At 30.9% G+C, this 13,218-nt stretch overlaps 1 long non-coding RNA gene across 1 annotated transcript in view; it reads right to left on the reverse strand.

Annotated features, from left to right (window-relative positions):
• Positions 1-479: 479 nt before the first annotated feature.
• The window catches only part of LOC111086534, a 118,455-nt gene continuing 105,716 nt past the window's right edge, over positions 480-13,218 (reverse strand). Inside the window, exon 3 of the long non-coding RNA XR_002611281.1 lies at positions 480-874. This is a non-coding gene — a long non-coding RNA (uncharacterized LOC111086534). The remainder of the gene's footprint in view (positions 875-13,218) is intronic.

Raw genomic sequence — 13,218 nt, forward strand, 5'->3', positions numbered from 1 at the left:
GGAAAGTTAATTAACAAACGGAGACGTAACAACAGCATAACATATGAACTTCAAAAGCAAGAAATAAAAATATTTGTTACACTTAATTTTGGTTTTATTTACACTTGAAACAGAACACTTTCTGGGTCCCTGCGCAAGTACATGTAATATATATATCCGTAGTAAGAAGTGGCCAAAGCTTGTATAGACCATTCAGCCAAATTATTATTTTAACATATCTTATGGCAGATAACTAACTGAACCTGAGAAAAACGTTTCTCACTTCCTACAAATCAGAGAAAAAGTGATAAATATTTATATAAAACCATTTTAGAAATTTAGAAAAAACTAAAATACAAATGTGCAAGTGATTATATACATTCACTTTTGAAACAATTATAAAAATGTAAGAATTATTACACAAAAATACAAAATATTATTAAAAAATACATTACATAAACGTATACACGTAACATTCACAACACGAGTGGTTGATTTTTTTATGTTCTAATATAGATTTCCGTTATTCGTAATGTAAATACTTTCAATTTTAAATATAGCAACAAACCTTGACTTTGTATTCTGTAAATTTACGCAAAACATTATAAAGTATTAGAATTTCATACTACGTCACACAAAAGTTTAGTCTAGCTTAGATATATTCTTGGTCAGTAATTACTTACGCATATATGCAGGACTAGTGGCGTATGGTGAAAAAGTCTCAAACGGTGCTGACGTAAGGAATTGCTCGATGTTTGAAATTCCTTTTAAGTTTAGTCTTTCGTCTGCTCAAGCTCAGTTTGATTTCATAGCTACTTTTGTTTAAGGTTCCGGAAAGAAGCAAACATGTATTGGGAGCGTGACAGCACACAAGTCTCTTGGCTATTAGTTAGTACTGAAATAAAGAAAGACAAAATGTACAGGATAGGATAAAGAAAAACTGACAAAGAAATTAAAGGATACTGGCCTTAAATGTATTTGATGAGAAGTAGCAGTCTGGGAGACTTCCGGTTAAGATAAGACGTAGGTCAATAGACAAGTAAGTCTTGATTATTACAATGTACCAAACATCTCTATCCGAACGTCGTCGAAGTAAAGCAAACTCACGCTTACACGAATTGGATAAAAATGGAGTTTAACAATATGTTAAAGAGAATAAATATTTGTTTTCCAATGATAATTTTAATTAGTTTAAAATGATTGATTTTATCAAAATAATATTTATTATAAATAAGAATAATCCTGCTTGATCAATATTTATATAAACAGTAGACATTAAAAGTTTCACGAATCAAGGTGTTGTTTATAATGTAATAAATATATTCAATGATATAAAATGAACAATAGAATTGAAGCAACAAAGTCTTGTTTTACAATATTCTTCCTTCTCCTTTGTATTGATTTTATTTTTCAAACTGTCTGCTGACTTGTAGGCTTTATTTCCAAACTTCAGTATTAAAATGTTCAGCCCTTTCAGTTTCTGTAGTTTACTCTCTACTTCATACATATGCAAGTAACGATCACATGTTATATATAAAAAGAAAAGATCAGCGAAGCAGCTTTCCTTTTTGATTACACACTAGGATCCTCGTGAAAACGTTTGGCATTTACTTTTGTTTTTAATCGAATCAAGTTATATGTTCATGTAACTAGCATATTTGTTAATTCTCTACAAAATGAGTTCTTATGTTGACAGCCAGGAGCGTCTATACTCATTATATATTATAATTTAGTGTTCTTTTGCTGAATGGGCATTTCCCTAAGACCTTCATAATAAGCTGAAGTTAAATTAAGTTAAAAATTAGGAAAACAACAGTTTGGAGTCATGTTTGCTCCTTTCACTGTTTACTATTGTCTTTTTTTTAATTCTATCGAGGCATTTAAAACTAGAACTTAATTTTGACAAGAAAATCAAGACGACGGTAAAAATAACCATTTTATTTCGGTCGTTTCGGATTATATATAATCCATCTTCAACAGTTTTCTGTGAAAAACAATTACGTTGTAAGATTATACGGAGAGATAAAAACAAAAACAAACAAAATAATAATAATAACAACAACAAACTACGAAGGAAGTAGTCAGGGGTGAATAAAGAGAATTGAACAATTAAAACCGTTTTAACTGATAGGATCCGGAAGGGTGACTACGAATAGATGTCTCTCTATATATGTAAACTTGATTAGCAATGTTTCTTTGATTAATAATTTTGTGTCAGATTTATCCGAATTGCACTTGACTCGCAATCTGAGGGTCGCGGGTTCGAATCCCCGTAGCTTTGCGCAAAATTCCAAGCAAACAATTGTCCGAATTTGAAATTTTGAACCTCTTCACGGTGATATGGTAGACAATGCTCTCTGTAATTACGAACTGCGGATGTGCATGGGATTCGGTTTTTGGAGACACTTAAGAGTTTATGGACGTGAACAACAAAATGTCGTTTAGTCTTGCCTATGGGTGGAATTTAGGTACACATTGTTTCATTTTGTGGATCATTTGAAGGAAAGCCAAAATTGACATAATGCCAGAGATCATTAGCTCTTTCATAATGTCAATAAAATATACCTTTTGTACACCGTATTATAGTAAATGGGTTCAATAAATAATGTTATGTTTCTGGTTTAGCTTCAAATATTTCAATAAAAATGGAAACTGTCGATTGAAAGGACATAAGATGTCTTTTATAGGTTATAAAATATATCTGTGTTGTTCAGTTTTATCAGTTGACGTCAAAGAAAGACTGTGTAAAATCACTGTTTTCTTTAATTTACAAATGATTAGGCATGCCTTTGTGAAATTTTAAATAAAGATAAGTGAAAAAAGAGGTTGAATAATAGTTATAATTTGTATTTATGCATTTTTTGCTTACAAAATCCACTGATCCACATTTGTAATTAATAGCTATTTCAGCTTTAAATTTGAGATTTGTTATACAATGACTTTCAAAAGTTCTATCAAAATCATAAAAAATTTGACGTCAATAGTGTTCTTTTTGAAGGTTTGCTGTATCCATATGGTTTAAATGTGGCAAAACGTAAGCCGAAGAATTTTATTGCAGTAAAAGTAAACAGAGGGCACTTTTTAGTAAAACTCCGATTTCTTTTAACGCAATAAACGAATCGTATGATGATTAATCATGAAATAACACTTTTACTGCAAACTAACAATGCTTGAACCTAAGTAAATAAACTTTCGTACACATAAATGTATCAAAAGGAAATGTTCATCATCAATATTCAGATGCTCGCTACAGAGAAGTGTAGAAAAAATGCAATTGTTGTTTTAACAACCAAATTGGTTGGTGCATGAATAAAGTAAAAAAAGGCAGAAATTGTTTTACAGTGTTAGATTACGGTTAAAGAGGATATCGAAGATTAACAATTTATTATATTTTTCTATAATTTAAGGATAACAGAGCTCATCATTATGTAAAAATGAGCTTTGCAAACTAATAATGGCAGTCTATGAATGCCAAGAATATATCTCAGGAAGCATTCGTTTTGTTGTTACAATAGAGAGAGAATTTATAAGTTAGGCTTAAATGGTTAAAATTTTAAAATTTTATGGCACTGAAAAAATGAGAAAGTAAGATGAATTTAATAAAATATATTCAATTAACTATCAAATTAGACTTGATCTTACTTTAAATTGAATAAAACGTTTAAGGTAGATTTTTTTTAATTGTACTTATATATTCAAATACATTTTATAACGTATTTGATTTTAGTAACGAAATTTTATAGCTGGTTAACAACAAAGTCAATTAAATCAAAATCTAGTTATACTCATTATACGTAATGAAAACCCAACCCAGCGTTTTCTTCACTGATGAACAGCAGAAACTGAATAAAACAGTTGAAACATTTTTTACGTTCTAGGCAGAATAGTTGGCATATGGTAACTTATTTTATTATCCTTTTAAAGCTAGTTGCTTTTCGAAACATAAGAAAAATGGGTAAAATGGGTGTAAGGGAAAATTCTTATGTGATGAACGTTTTGTTCAAACGACCTTAATCAGGACCAGTGAAAGTCGTTTGGGCGAAACGTTTAGTAGATTACTATTTTTCCCTTATAGCAGTTTTGAACTATTTCTTAGTATTTTCACGCTTAGTCACGCTGTAACTGCATTTATTGGTTATTCATGTTAATTTTTACTTACTCCACAACAAACCTATAACTCATACACACGAAAGCTCAGTAGGATTAATTTATGTTCATATAAGAAGGGTTATGAAGTTTAGTTTGTATTTTAGTACTTATTTTTTAGGAAGAAAGACAAAAACAAAATAACTACAAAAAGATAAGATTATGTCAAAATAGATTTTTTGGAAGCATGTCAATACAAAACCAAGATCACTGATCCAATCACCCACATAAACACACATTTATAAAGACAGAATATAAACGAATGTGCTAGAAAAGAAAGATTGAAAAATAAGCTTTGCTCTTCCAAGCTCTAATCACAAAAGTCACTCATATGTTCGAAACAGTGTCAACTACCAATTATTCTTCCTGACCCCCAGAGATGCCCATTCAATTGATTGTGAAGAAATCCTGTAGACACTAAAACGGTGAATAAGATGATCGAATAGCCCGAGACGAAAGCCTCATCAGATGTAATTGCCTTTAGAATACGTGATGATTATCTGTAGAAACAGTGAGTGATTACTGAGGGCACATGAAAGCCGGAAATAGAGCCTATGTACCAACAGTACTTGTTTAGGTGCTATTGTTCTGATCTCTTTTACTCAGAAAGTTATATCGTTGTCATCTACGATGTTTTAAATGAGTGACCAAAAGTCAATATCGAGTTAGTATTCAACTGGTAACTTATTAAGATAAATAAGAAAAACTCATTATATGAAACTTGGCATTTCTACGTTTTTACCATAATGCCAAATCCATAGTTTTGAGTGTTTGGGCTAGTGTTTAACTGTAAATATATCTTCATACAATACTTAGCGACATATCAATACAAACAATACAATGAGGCAGAACGATATAGTACTTTGAATATAATATAAGAAGGAAATTTGGATTCTTTAAAAAAAAATGTTCATATGTATGGCTTGTTATTTGTCCTATAATGCATAAAATACCTTTCATCTGGAGATACCTTTGGGAACATAAAGATTACTGTGAATGGCTTCTTTATTATTGTGACTGTCTTAGTCTTACGTTTGGTTACCATTTGTTTTCTAAATAAATTTTATTTACTTATAAACACTTATTTTGCCCATAAGCACTTTATTGGGATTTGATTATTTTTTTATTGAAAGGCAAGCTTAGGGTACGTTTGATGTAGCAGGTCCAAGGAAATAAATAACAGTTGTAACATATCATCAGATACCAACAACTATTTTACATTTGGGGACTATCTAATTTTGTTATCTTTATCATTCTGAGAAGAAGCAATTGTAACAAATTCTAAAGATAATATTCAATATGAGTGTGTGTGTGTGTACACAAAATCAATACTAAAACAGTCAAGCAAAATATAATAAAAAAATGAAGGACTGCGTTTAAAACAGCAAACCCAAACATGTGATAAATGACAGTTAAATGAATAAAACAAGCCCAAACAACAACAAAATATTAGATTAACGACGCTGCATAAATTAAAAGGATTCCCAGGGTAGAGGCTATAATGTGGAATATATAATTTGTCATGGGTTTACGAGGTGACTGCGGAAGTAGGACTCACATTGCGGTAGGGATACACCGTTTATGAGTCTTAACCTCCGTTAGCCAGTCTCCCATAAAGAAATTCATAAAAAAATCTCATAAAATCATCAAAAATTGATTTTAGGAGAGCGAGATGTGGGTGCTCAATTCACAAAGTTCCACATCTATATCACCCTTCACTGCCTGCAGACAGTTGCAAGAAGGTGACTGCTCTCCAAAGTCAAAAGAAAAAAGAGAAACGAAATATGATACTACCATTTGGGGGTAGGTAAGATAAACTTATTTCCGGAGGTTGGGATTCCATCCCTCATTGTAGTAAAGCCCTAATTTCACTCTATTAGTAGTACAATAGATAGATTATAATAGTATATAGTTATAAAAGTCCAACTAAGTTATCTAAACTAACTGTATAACTCCCAACCACCACCCATTAAGTCCATTGTAACTACCAATTTTCATACTTTACACGAGCCTTTACACGCGATAAGGTGTTCATCCGCATAAAAGTAGTACCAAATTGTTTAAACGACCTTATTAAAAACTAAAAATACTTATCGGAAACTTTCAGTAATAACTCCTCAGTTTTACTTTTTTATATTCATATAATACATTTAATATTTATCACAAAATATCTTAAGAATTTTATTTAGAGATTCTTTATTAAATCCATTGAATATTCATTTTTGCATCAATATTTCAACATTAATAATGAAAGCGAAAGAGAAATTATGGCACAGATATAAAGTAGCAAACCTTTTTTGTCCATTTAAGACAAAAAAGGGAAAAATTAGCACATAAAAGAACCCTTTAAATTCTGTTTTTTATAGAGCACCCTCTTTTATACCCTAATTTTACGGAATTTCCAAGAATACGAAATCTAACAAATATACATATTTCATTACAGACTAGTAACGAATGAGTAAGAATTATTTTTCTGCACACAATTTAATGCATAATCGCGTTTAAATTATATTTAAATTGTAGAAGTTCTTCTAATGCCATAGTCTTGTTTCTTTTTTTATCCATGACTAATTATTTAGTTTATTTAACCAGCTTTGGTTGATTATATAATTAAGGAAAATAAAATCGTGCAGATTAATTACAAATGATGTTTTACATAATGCAGGAAAACCACTAAGAATTAACTCATATCTTCTTAATATTTTAAATTATAATATGATAAATAACAATTACTTAGTTTTGCTATCGCAGTTCGTCTAATGATTACATGTGAAACAGATTTGAAATGAAATTTAATGCTTAACATTAATTTGCTGAAATTTTTATAAATTCATATACATGTTATATTATGTATGAATATTGTATTCACACTTACTAAATATTTCACTGCATCATCGCAAGCGACAAATACGTGGTCTGAAAAGGTATATAAAGGTTAAACACAAACACACATATATATATGCAGGTTTTCACTGTAACCATAAAAGTACAAGTTTTTTTAAGCAGAGTGTACAAAGAGAAAATACATTTGTCCATGCATTTAATGTTTTGGTGGTTAAATTGTATAATGTACTGTATATAAAATGTTTATTTAACATGTTGCAAAGTTCCATGTTAACAATGCAATTATCGGTTTTATACTAAACAAGAATAAGAGTGAAAAACATCAGCCAATTTCCCCTTAAAATATAGATTTGCAGAAACTGATTAGTTACTAAGCCTTGCTTCCGGTGTACATTTCAAGATATCGTAAGCTCAATCAATGTTTCATCAAATCCAAAATTGGAAATAGGTATTTCACAACCTATCATTTTTACGTTATCGTGCAGAATTATTATTGAAGAACACATGGCTTTTTCACATCGAAATAATTACGCCTCTTAATGTCTTTGTTTAGTATATTAATTTGCAGATAATGTATGAAAATAAAACAACAGATAAGATTCATAATTCTTTACAGTGTTGTAGATTAGGGTCATGAACAAATGCTTCAATAATTTCATTAACTATAGCAAGCGTTTTAAAGTATGCAACTATCCAAAAATTCCATGTGCAAACTTGTAGACGGCTTAAGCCGATTTCATCCCCAAAGCACGAACATAAAAAATCTCGGAGATACATTCAATACCAACGAGAAAATTATTGGTGCCTTCAATCCTGCAACCTCATTATCGGCAGTATTGATTTAACAGCAGCAATCAACCTCCTAACGTTTTGTTGGGGGAAATGAAAATGTGAATCGATCTGTTCATTTTTCGTACAGAACTCTATAAACAGAATTCCGTCGACAACAATGTCTTCAAAACTTGAAACCACTTTTTTTGTGTTTCCTGAAAAGGGTGAAACAGCTTGTGATGAAACGAAAAAATCACACACAATGACTTCAACAGCTGGAAATAAGTAAATAACTTTAAAGCAATATTTTATGTGATTTGTTTATCGTATTCTTAAATCTACCACAAAATTATATGGGAATTATATAAATATAAATAATATTCCATGAATCGTTCGAAAAGTTTAGGATATCTTAAATGCTATATCTATACGAGGGCTATATGCGCTAGTTGTCCATGATTTCGAAGTAATAGACTAGAAGGGAAGGCAGCTAGTCAACTTTATCCACTGACAACTTTTGGGCTACCCTTTTTAGATCCTGTAGTGGGATTCAATCAGTATTATTTTAAACGTAATCACGGCCCCAAAGCACAGAGCACTATTTTATTGGGGCGGTAACATAACTCGAACCATGGTAACTTATTCGTAAAGTTCGCCACTATTTGGTCGAGATTGGCCTCATTATTATTTAATAACAAAGTATAAAAATATATATTTGTATTATTTTTACATGTATATTTAATTATTTCTGAGGAATACAGTTTTAAAGTAATACAACAGACTTAACAAATTAAAGGATTTTTTTTTTAAATTACACATGTTGTTCTGTTCAATTTCATTAGATTTTTTTCACTAAAAGGGAAGGGGATATTAATTCCCGTAAAAAAAGACACTTGTCTGTCCACTAAGTATAAATGTTTTAATGTTCTTTTTTCGTGCTCAGATTTTAAGGTTACAGATAAATAAAATTGTCTGTACAGCTGTATTCTTAGTTGTATGTCTTGAACAACATCCAAAACACACCCCTTTGCTAGTAATACATCATTTTACACTCGCCAAAATCAGCAAGTGATAATATCGTAAACAAATTGGCTCATCATTAAATGTCTTAGTTATAAATGTTGAATTCAGCAGTTTGAAGTTACTTTTACGATTATTAGAGCTACACATGATTATACTCTAATGTTTGATATGTTTAAAAAATATAAATATAATTGAAATGAAATCTACAATGTAAATAAAATAATAATAACTTGCTTCTGTATGTTTGTGAAACGTATATTTATTATTTTTTTCGGATTTGTGATTGGACGAACTTACGAGTCACATTGATGCGGACAAAATCAATAAAGAAGATATCTTTTCAAGATACAGTATTATAAAAAAATTAATTTAGGATAATATTAGATTCTCTCTAGTAATAATTATGACAAAATTCAAATGTGCGCATGTGTCTTAAACAATTTTTACACCGTGACAGTTGTGTATTGTTGAATATTTTAAAATGTAAATTAACGTATTATAAAACATAATCCTTTGCATTTTAGAAATTCAATTTTAGTGACGTAAACACATAGCTTTAAGTATATAGACTTAACTAAACACAATTATAATATACGAAGCATAAGGCAATAATTTATTTCTAGCTTTGTTTTGCAACTTATATTATTTTAATAAACGACTACCACATCAAATAAAACAATTCTAAAACACAAAAACCATATTATTCTGTGCATATAATGATTTAAGCCATTACTTCCCTTCGTAAAATAATTTTTACATTTCTATAAGATGTTCGACAAAAAAACTTACTGAAAATTATAATGAGGTATATATACATTTTGTTCTACATTGAACTTCCTGTTATCTTCATGTGTGTTCAAAAGGTAACTACATAACCTGGAACTGAAAATAGTTTTAAAATTGCTTAAAACTAAAGTTTATGATTTTATTGGTGATCCAATTCTTTTTCTGAATTCTCTAGAAGGAGTTTAAGGGAATGAGTATAGGAAAGTAATGACTTTTCATCTCCATGGTTGAAAGCAAAGACTTTATTTTTATTCTAAATGAAACATTACGATTCTTTCAATCTATAGAAGCATGCATGGTGATATATAGGACAGGGTTTAGAGCATTAAATCACTCATTAAAATATTTTATTCTTAAATGTGCAAACAAAGTGAAGGAGAGCTTATCATGGTGAAAGTGAACGAATACTAGAAAGAAATCCAATAACATAATATCCTACTTGACCTAGAACTGAATAACAAATCTTTGTTCTCGACATCAGCCCGTGGTATTTTCCCTTGTAAAGAATTTGTTCGAACCAAATGTGGTCGTTTGATATATAACTGAGTTTAAGCAAAGAGGTACATCTGAAAATAACTTAATGCAAACTCGTGGTAAAACTATAGAAAATAAGCTAACTCTATTTTTGCTTTTTGGTTTCTTCAAAACAATATAGATGTAGTGACAATCGTTTTCTCAGCAGATTGCATTTAAATAAAATTGTTAGAACGTATAATGGAAAGGTCTGATAATAATAATAGTAAAATATCATACGTACACTAAATGTATTTCCGCAGGATCCACGAAAGTGTTCTGTTTCAAGAGTAAATAAAACCAAAATTAAGAGTAACAAATATTTTTATTTGTTGCTTTTGATGTTCATATGTCATACTGTGTTGTAGCCTACAGAGTGCATTATTCTTCTCGTGATTCTTGGCATGCGTACATTTTACTGATGTCACGATAGTACAATTTGCGTCCCTTATGTAACATCATTTTAGTGTCTACTGACTGACTGACAGCCAACACACTAATGTATAATGTTGAGTCTTCGGCACCCTTTCTTGGAAATTAAAGAAGTGAGAAATAGGCACTGACGTAAGTGTAATGTTTCTATCCTCTGTTCTCCACATACAGGTTCTTCTGAATACTTTTCACCTAATTTACAACTTATTCATTTTAGTTTACCAGATATCCAGTTTTATGGTATAACGAAATATCTATTAAGGTTGTAAGGCGATCAAACATTATATTAGTAGTGAAAATAAACAATAAACCCAATGACACTTTTCACCATAGTACTTTGCCATATATACACATAATACAGATGCTGGCAGTGTTTCAAGTAAAAGTTCGTGTTATATAGTCCAGTCCGCCCTAAAGAGTTTTGTTACTGACCAAAAGTTTGGTTTGGTAATAATAATCTGATACGGCCAAAGCGTTGTTGATATGATAGTATTACACTCTTGTTACGGTGAATGCGTTTTGGATCAGGTAAGGGGGAATTGTTTGAAAGTTACATCATTTGAGTTATTACGCTTCAACAACATATATACACTTCTCCAGTTTCGACGTCTAGAAGCGCAGAAGTTGCGTCTAATATCACACCTAATATTTATGTTAATCTGTTCATCTATTATCGAACGTATAGAAATAAATCTAAACGTGCGGTATTAACAAGCTTACCATAATGCTTTAGATCAAAACTAGTATTTGTATAAGAGTATTTGAGCATGTACGTGAAAAATAAACTAAATTATCATTTTGGAAATGTTCTAAAATGTCAAGATAATATTTTTGATGCCAAGAACCAGACATTACAGTTCTCGCTTAATGCCCCTTAGCTAAGCTTTTAGCCAAGACGTGATCACGATACAACTGAACGGTCTTTCATTTCTACCCAACCGTTCTTTCATATATTGTATCAGCGAAATTTTGCATCTTCACACAAGCGTAAATAGGCATGTGAGTAAAGATAGAAATGTATGTTAGTGAGCCAGTGAAATATTTACCTATGACGATTAAAGTGATGCGAAAACCAAGCACAGTGATACTGCCGGTTGTTTGGAGAACTGCATATTTTGCTGTTGCCAGAGCATAAGTATGTCATTATTTCGTAAGCAGTCATTTAGTGGAGTATTGCTAGATGTGAGAAGTTAGGCAACAAAAAATTTTACATCTGTGTTCACGGAGCTCTAATAATCTTACAAGATTAACACAAAATAAGTTTTGGTATAAACGCAAACATATAACCTACAACTGAGTTAGTTATGTATTTGAGAATGCCAGTTGTTACAGACCTATATAAACACATGCCGAGTATAATAATAATAAAAAAAAACCTAGGAGGCATTGCAAGGTGACCTTAAAATATTGTAAGTATATTTCATTTTCAGAATACAGTAGCCTCAGGGCAAGATTCAATATATTATCATCGCCTTTAGCCTAATTCACCAACAGACTCCAGACCAAGTAGGATATTATAAATAACTTCGCTAAGGTTATCTGCTTTTGTTAGCTACCTACATAAGTCAGAGCTAAAAATTAACTCAAGAATAAACATAGTTAATTCAACAGACCGTTCTTATTAGGAGTGTGGAAAACCATAAAACACAAAATTAAAATACACTGGTTCATTAGTTGGATATCCTCGCTTTGACGACATTTTCAGCCATAATCCCAATAACATCTCACTAGTTTGTCCAGTTTAGGAGGTTTAAGTTAGTCTTAAATCCACCTAAGAATGCAAAATAACCACAGTATTAAACGATAAAGAATAAAAATACATAAAAAATAGAAATATATAAATCAAACGTTTTAATCAGCACTGTCAAAGAAACTAACAATAATAAAGAAAATATATAATATAACGTACTTACAAATCAGTAAAAACTAGTGTTTGTTTCATGCATTATCTCTGATTATTTTTCTTTTGAAAAGGTGACACCAGTACAACATCTAGTGACCAATAAAAGCTATTAAAACAGCTCTGACAGTGTACGTTTATTGCAGCTTAACATCTGAGACATGTTACTACAACACATGTTACCTTATAAGCATAGAGTCGGGTAGCAAGATGGTACAGATTGTACCCAAAAAACAAAAAAAATGTTTATTAAAATCATGAAATATACACTTCAATGAATAAGTAGTAAAAATATTAATACTCTAAATAAAATAACCAGAATAATTGTAATAAACAGAACAATAATTCACTAAATGTAGAGTGAGCTGTGTTTAACATATGATATCCAGCAGCACCAAACATATCTTCAGTGACACGCGTTACGTAATGTTGAACATGACGTTTTGCTCAAATATTAATAATAGGCATTTGTAACAATCTTACCAATCGACAACTGAATGAGTGAGTCCTGAAATCAAACTCACACTTGTAAGTACAATTTCTTATGTACGTCTGGCGTGGCCTAGCTGGTGGTTAGGGCACTCGGCTTGCAACCTACGGGTCGTAGGCTAGAACTCCGTCATTGAACATTCTCAACCTTTCAGCTTTATAATGTTACTGTAAAAGAGTAGCCCAAGAGTTGGCGGTGGGTAGTTTGGTTAGCTGTCTTCTCTATAGTCTATCACTTCTAAATTAGGGACGACTAGCATAGATAACCCTCGAGTAGCTCTACGCGAAATTTCCAAAACTAACAAAAGTCTTTATGCCATTACGGGATAACCAAA

The sequence above is a fragment of the Limulus polyphemus genome, unplaced genomic scaffold, assembly GCF_000517525.1.
Source record: "Limulus polyphemus unplaced genomic scaffold, Limulus_polyphemus-2.1.2 Scaffold1173, whole genome shotgun sequence".
Classification (NCBI taxonomy): Eukaryota; Metazoa; Arthropoda; class Merostomata; order Xiphosura; family Limulidae; genus Limulus; species Limulus polyphemus.